This window comes from Callorhinchus milii, unplaced genomic scaffold, assembly GCF_018977255.1.
Source record: "Callorhinchus milii isolate IMCB2004 unplaced genomic scaffold, IMCB_Cmil_1.0 Scaffold5, whole genome shotgun sequence".
NCBI lineage: Eukaryota > Metazoa > Chordata > Chondrichthyes > Chimaeriformes > Callorhinchidae > Callorhinchus > Callorhinchus milii.
Window position 1 is genome coordinate 50,000,108 of NW_024704746.1, and position 7,033 is coordinate 50,007,140.

Genomic DNA, 7,033 nt, shown 5'->3' on the forward strand with positions numbered 1-7,033 from the left:
TAAGTTTTGTAGTGAGACTAAAATAATGACCCTTTCATTTGATAAAGTGTCTTATAACCTCAGGAGGATGTCCCACAACTCTGTACTGTAAAGTACAGTGCTTGTAGGCCAAAGTCAGACTAAGAGTAGATATTGGGAGGCTTTGTCAGCAGTGAGGAAGGCATGTTCTGAGACAGCTCTTACCCTTGATGGTCAGTTGATGCAGTAACTCTCATCTGGAATTGCAGCTCAACGCAGGGATGGTGATTAACCTAAGAGTAGGAAATCAATTTACAAATCATCCCATCAAGACACAAATCTCAAATTGATTAAAATATTGGTGGAGTGCGATAATCCCATTTTTTTTTAAAGTGAGATATTTATGCTTGTATATTTTATTTCAGCTCTGAATCCCTCGACTGTTTACATTGCTTACATGCAGTGTGATCTTCCCTTCCACCAAGTTCTCATCTCTGCACCTCTGACCATCAGCACTCCTCCACGTAAGTACTCGGAAACGCCATTCTGTCATGTATTCCTGTGCAAACATGTCTAACGAATAGAATCATAGAAAATTACTGTGTAGTAGAAGGCCATTTGGCTCATCAAGTCTCCACTGGCTCTCAGACCAAGTTGATGTTTCAATCCCACTGCTCTACCCTTTCCCCGTACCACTTCAAGATTCTGTCGTAACCTTGTCTACTTCCCTCTTAAATTCCAAAATGGCCTCTGCCTTTATCATCTTACTTAGCAGGGCATCCCACATCCCAACAACTTTGTGAGTGATAAGGATTCTACTAAGAAACTGTCTTATATCTGTGACTCCCACACCGGTGGAAATTGCAATTGTGAATGGGAATAGCTTGTTCCCAAAATGAGCTCTGCGTTGTAGTTGATGTGTTTTGGATTTGTACATTGTATCAACTTAAAGACAATGCTATTTATGTGTGTTTTAAATGGTCTGTGTGATTGCCAGTATATGCGCTTAGGAATACGCATGTGCACATATGAGTGTGTGTGTGCTTGTGTTTGAGTGTACATGCTAACAACTGTGTACTTATCATTATCTAAGAAAGAACCTGGAAAAGGAGTCAACTACGTGGGTATGGGGAGAGGGAAGGTAAATGGGACTGAAAGAATTGTTCTTCCAAAGAGCAGTACAGTCACTTTGACTGAATGCGCTTCTTGTGTGCTATAAATATCTATTGTTCAAACTACATGGACAATGAAAATGAGTGAATTTACATGGTTCCCAAAGAATTCAATGACCACAAGTGTTTTCAAAAAATGAACTGACTTTATTCTGCAGTGTCGCAGTTCCTCAGCACAGTGCTGGTATCTCACATCACCACATCAACAGCTGTCATCACCTGGGATTCACCGGCAACAGAATTTCTGACCTACAGTATTGACTACGGTGCTTTTGGCAGTGACGAACACATGAACATTATGGTTGTTGCACCAGTGACTAACGTGGGACTTGTAGGTAAAAGATTATAGCAAAGCTTAAGTGTAATTAGTTATAATAGCGCTGCATTACTGAAGGTGCCATCCTTCTGATGAGACATTAAACTGAGGTCCCGTATACTTTTCAGGTGGACATTAAAGATCACATAGGACTGGTTGAAAAACGAAAGGAGATATTTGCATTGTCCTGGCCAACAATCCCCGACAAGATCAGTCACCAACTTCATGGCTGTTTGTGGGACATTACTGTGTACAAATTAGCTGCCGCATTCGCCCCAAAAATACACACAGTCACATTACTTTACAGTTTATCCTGTAAAGCGTTTTCAGACATCGTGATAATGTCCTATATCAAATACAAGGATTAGTTTCATTTTAATGAGGACAAAGTCACCTTCACACAGGTTGTTCCAATTTAAAAAATCGATGGTGACCCAAATTCACCATTATGGTTAGCACACTCACCTCCCAAGCAAGAGGACCTGGATTTAGTTGCCAGGCAGGGCAAGACCCTAGAACTTAGTAGGAAGCCGATTGTTAGTCGATTGATGGATTGCTTTCTGGCGGTAATAATCACTCAAAAAAAAATGTGGTCACTCAATGCACAACTGTTTGTGGGAAACTCATGTGCGTAATTGGCTGCCGCGTTTCAAAATACACAACTTACAACATATTCTGTGAAGCGCTTTGAGACCTGTAAGGCATTATATCAAAGTGCAAGCATTATTATTATTATTCCTAAACTGCGGTATCCGTGGTAAAACAACTGAGGTCTGATCAGCACTCTGTAAAGCTGCAGTGGTACCCCCTTGTTTCTGTGTTCTGTATCTCTTGTGCTGTTACTTTTTGATTGCTGTGATTGAAATTGATGGACATTGTCATTTCTTTGGTCAGATCTGAAGGCATCGACCAGATACCTTGTTTACGTTTCTGCACTGACCTTCTCTGGAAAGGAACATGTTCAGTTGATGGTCCCTTTTACCACACAAAGCAGTAAGTATGCCAGGAGCTTTGATGGTGCTAATTTGATCACAAGATCGGTTTGGATGAAGAAGGCTATTTGGCCCATTTCCAGAAAACCCTCCCTCCCATCCTCCCATAACAGCATCAAGCTGCTCTAAAATGAGTTCAGCCTCCAAATTCCCCTCAAATATCTCTTTTCAAAGTTGAAGAGTCCTAACTTGTCTAATTGCTACTCAAAATGCCCATTCCTCCAACACTACATCATCCTCACTATTCTCTGAAGCTACCTTATGTTGCGATGATCAGAAACTACACAGGATACCTGGAGTGGCCTGAATAAAACAGGGAACAGCATGGCTTCTGAGGATCTAAATCCCAGCATCCATAGGAATTTACAACACGAAAAGGCCATTTGGCCTGTTTTGTCTGCTGGCCTTTGTAAAGAGCAATCTTTTTCGTCCCATTTGCCTGAATTTTTGCTGCATACCTCTGAAGTTGACACATTCTTAGGTATTTATCTAGTTCCCTTTTGGAAGCTAATATGGATTCTGACTCAAGCACCACTTCTTAACAGGACATTCTTAACCCAACAACTTGTGTGTTGAAAAATGTTCCCCTAATCTCCTGGTTTGCTTGCTATCTGAAACTAATGCCTTTTGCTCAATCATTCACCGACCAGTGAAACTAATTGCTCCCTATTGACTCTATCAAAAACCCTTTATGATTTTAAGCATAATTCTATTGACATGGTAAAACAGTTGATATGATTTTGGCTACAATGCTTACTAACATTACTAGCTGTTTTCACTTTCTAAGATGACTCCAATGCTGGGGGTGCATTGCATTGTTAGATGTGCCGTCCTTCAGATGAGATGTTAAACCAAGGTCCTGATTGTAGCCATTTAGATGGATATTAAAGATCTTATAGCTCTACTTGAAAAGAGAAGGAAGTTTCTCTCTCCCCATGTCCTGGCTGACAATCCCCCACATAAAATTGGTGATTCAATTTATGGATGTTTGTGGGATGTTGCTGTGCTCCATGGGCTGCCACGTTCGCCTGCAGTTACTACATTTTACAATAAATCCTGTTCTTTGGGACCTCGTCCTGACGTGAAGGGCTGAATACCAAATGTAATGATTATTGTACTATAATAAGGGATATTGGAATGATTGTCCCAATCTTTCCTATGCTGATGTTGGCGCTTTTGTAACCTGACTTGTCTTTCCCAGGTTTAAATATAACCACAATTTTTCTGAGTCAGACAAGTGTCTTACTGAATTGGACTTGCTGTTTGACAATACCATCTAGCCTCTGGGAGGTACAGTATCAGAATGTAAGGAGCAAACGCAGTACCATTCTCAACACCACCAACACTTCACTGCTGCTCAGTGACTTTGAACCAGGGAATGAATACAAAGTCACTCTAACATCATTACTGAATGGATTCAAAGGACCCTCACAATCTATACTGGTTGAAGCTCCAAACGGTAAGTATGTTTGGTGTGTATTATTTATTCTGCATTTGTTTGCTACTTTATTGACCTATCTTTTTTTAAAATAGAGGGAAACTAAATATGGGTGTAGGGCAGGGAGGGATCAAATGAACACCTTTCTCTGAGAGAAAGTGCAGATTGAATGCTCCTCCTGTGCTGTAAATTTCTACGAATCAATGATCGGATGCAGTTTTTGATTCCTTCTGAGATTTATGGTGTAGAGTTATTGAATTACTGGACACAGTTGTAAGCCAGGTCCCATGTAACAAAAAAGCCTTGTGTCAGCCTGGCTCAATTGGTAGCACTTTCGCCTCTGAGTCAGAAGGTTGTGCGTTCAAGTCCATTTTGGGACTTTGAACTCTTATACTCCAGGGCATTGCTAGGGCTACGTAGCATTGCTGGACATGCAATCCTTCAGATAACAGTCCCCAGTTAAAATTGTTAATTCACCGTGGTTATTTGTGGAACATGTGTGGAGTCCTGTAGCTCAGTGGTTAGAGCACTCGCCTTACAAGTGAGACACCTGGGTTCAATTCCAGGCAGGACGAAACCTGGGCAAGTTTCCTTACTCCACATGCCTAATAATAATAATCCCTCCAAAACAAAAACAATAATAAATTGGTCATTTTCAATCCACAACTGTTTGTGGGACACTGCTGTGCGCAATTGGCTGCCGTGTTTCGCCCCCAAATATATGGTTAATTCACTTTACAGCATATTCTGTGAAGCGCTTTGAGAAGTCTAGAAGACGTGAAAAGCGCTATATCAAATGCAAGGATTATTATTATTATTATAACATTGCTGTGTGCAAATAAGCTGCTGCTGTGAATTGACAAATACACAGTCAACCATCTTACAGTTGCATAACAAGTGACAACCAGTTACAATTATATCCATTGATACAACAGCTCCTGTTGACCCGAGTGGAGCACCATCAGCGCCCCAGGATGTGAGAGCTGGAGAGATTGAAGCAGGCTCTGTGCTTGTCAGCTGGACGCCACCTGCTGCATCCACCCAAAATATCATCAAGTACAACGTAGGCAGCTCTGATTACCGGTCAAGGCGATTCATATCAAAGAGCTTTAGTACTGTTTAGTTCACATTTAGATGTAATGTAATTGCTTTGAGATTGCTAGTAGCAGGTTTCAGTCGAGGTGCCTTACCTTCTTGCTTGAGTCCCTGAACCTTTGGTGGGAGTTCTGCTTCATCGATCATGGCAAAAGAGGTCTCCTCTCTCCTGTATGTCCAGGCCTTTATACCCTAGTTCTTTCATTCAACTCAGGATATGTGACAATGCAACGTTTCCACACTTCCTTAATCTCAACAATTGAGCCCTATTTTACATCCCATATTGACATTCTTCCCAACGTGAACGCTCTACTTGACTAGCTCTTTAAAGAAATGATCTTCCCTGCAACATGTATGATGTGAACATAAATCAATCATTTTAAGCACATTTTAATTCTTTATCACATATTTCACCTTTAACCTATCCTGGTCAGAAATAACAAAGCACCTGGCCTTACAAGCTCATGCGTTTACAGTTCATACAATTTGCACAAAACATGTACTGTTTTATTTTGAACACCATCAGCTTTATTTTGCGGCAAAAAAACAGACTATAAGGTGTCATGTTAATATCAGACTATATATAGAGGTGTCATGTTAATATCAGACTATATGGAGGTGCTCACTGCTAATATCAGACGATATAGAGGTGCTCACTGCTAATATCAGATGATATACAGGTGCTCACTGGTAATGGACTACAAAGAGATATTGTTAATATCGGACTCCACAGAGGTACTTAGAAGTAATGTCAGACTCTATAGAGTGTTACTGACTTGGTTTAACAGTCTCATCCAAAGGACAGTGCACCCCAGTACTGCACTGGAGTGTCATCTTAGCCATGTGAATTCCAAGTCCACGGTGCTTTTTAGCAAAAAAAAAGGAAGCCTTCATCTTCTCCTTTTCATAGTTTTGGGGTGTTTTGGAATGGTGAGCATTGATTTCTACTGCTTGAACAGCAAGTGGCGAGAAGACTTCCATGGTTTTATTTTCTTTCAGATTTACATTAAATCCAATGATTCCACATCAGCTGGAAATCACACAACCAACACAAACTATCTCTATTTGCAAGATCTGAAGCTCAGCCAAGTCTATGGCATCAAGGTGACTGCAGTAAACAGTCTGGGTGAAGGATTACCCAGCCAGACAGTGTCTTTCAGACTACTAGATCCACAAGGACGTGAAACAGGTGGGATTTGTTTCACCTATATCTGCATCAACCTATTCAAACCACTTGTACCTCCAGGACCTGCCTTGAACAGGAACCAGAATCAAGACAACAGTGGGTTCAGCCCAAATTTCTCATCACAAATTTGAGTCTTGGGCTTCAGTTTAATTGTGAAAATTGAATTGTGTTGTGTACAATAATTTACGGGTGACAGAGACACAAGCTTGGCTAATGGTATTAATTTCCTTCTGGGCTTTCAGAAGGGAAGACCAAGCCGAAGTTGCTAGTGAACGAGTCCCTTTCCATCAGGACATCGAGCATAATGCTGAAAGTGCCAGACTGCGGGCTGTTTGATAAGGCTGCAAAACAACTGGATAATTCCAACGGCAGCCTCTCCATCCTTGTTATCGTCACAAAGAATAGAGGTATCATTATTATACACACACTAAATATGTCTTCATTGTTGATATATCCTCACTTGTGAGAGACTGGTATTTGCTTTACAGTGTCCTGAAAACAGAGGATGGTCAGACGTCACTTAATCCTTGGGATACAGTGATGGATGAATTGATTGGCTTGGCTTGTTTGAACTTTACTGGAATTCAAAACAAGCTATGTCACAGTGAACTTCACTGTTGCAAGCTCAAAGCAACAGCCTATGACCGTTAATATAACATTCATTAATAATAGGCTTGTTTGTAACACAGTTCACTGGCAGCTGGGTTCTCTCTCAGCTCCTGGAAGTCAAAGCCCTAATAAGTAGGGTGATCCTAGTTAAACAAGCAGCTGGAAGCTTGCCAGACAGTATTTCTAAGGGCAAGCTGTTAACTGGTTAGGTAAAGGAATTGAATTTATGTGGGGATAGGGCAAGGGCAGTGTCATGTTAATATCAGA

The 7,033-nt window shown here is 40.9% G+C and overlaps 1 non-coding gene across 1 annotated transcript; it reads left to right on the top strand.

Annotated features, from left to right (window-relative positions):
* Window positions 1–4,379: 4,379 nt before the first annotated feature.
* trnav-uac lies at window positions 4,380–4,451 on the top strand. Its single transcript has one exon. It is a non-coding gene; the product is annotated as a tRNA-Val (tRNA).
* Window positions 4,452–7,033: the final 2,582 nt, after the last annotated feature.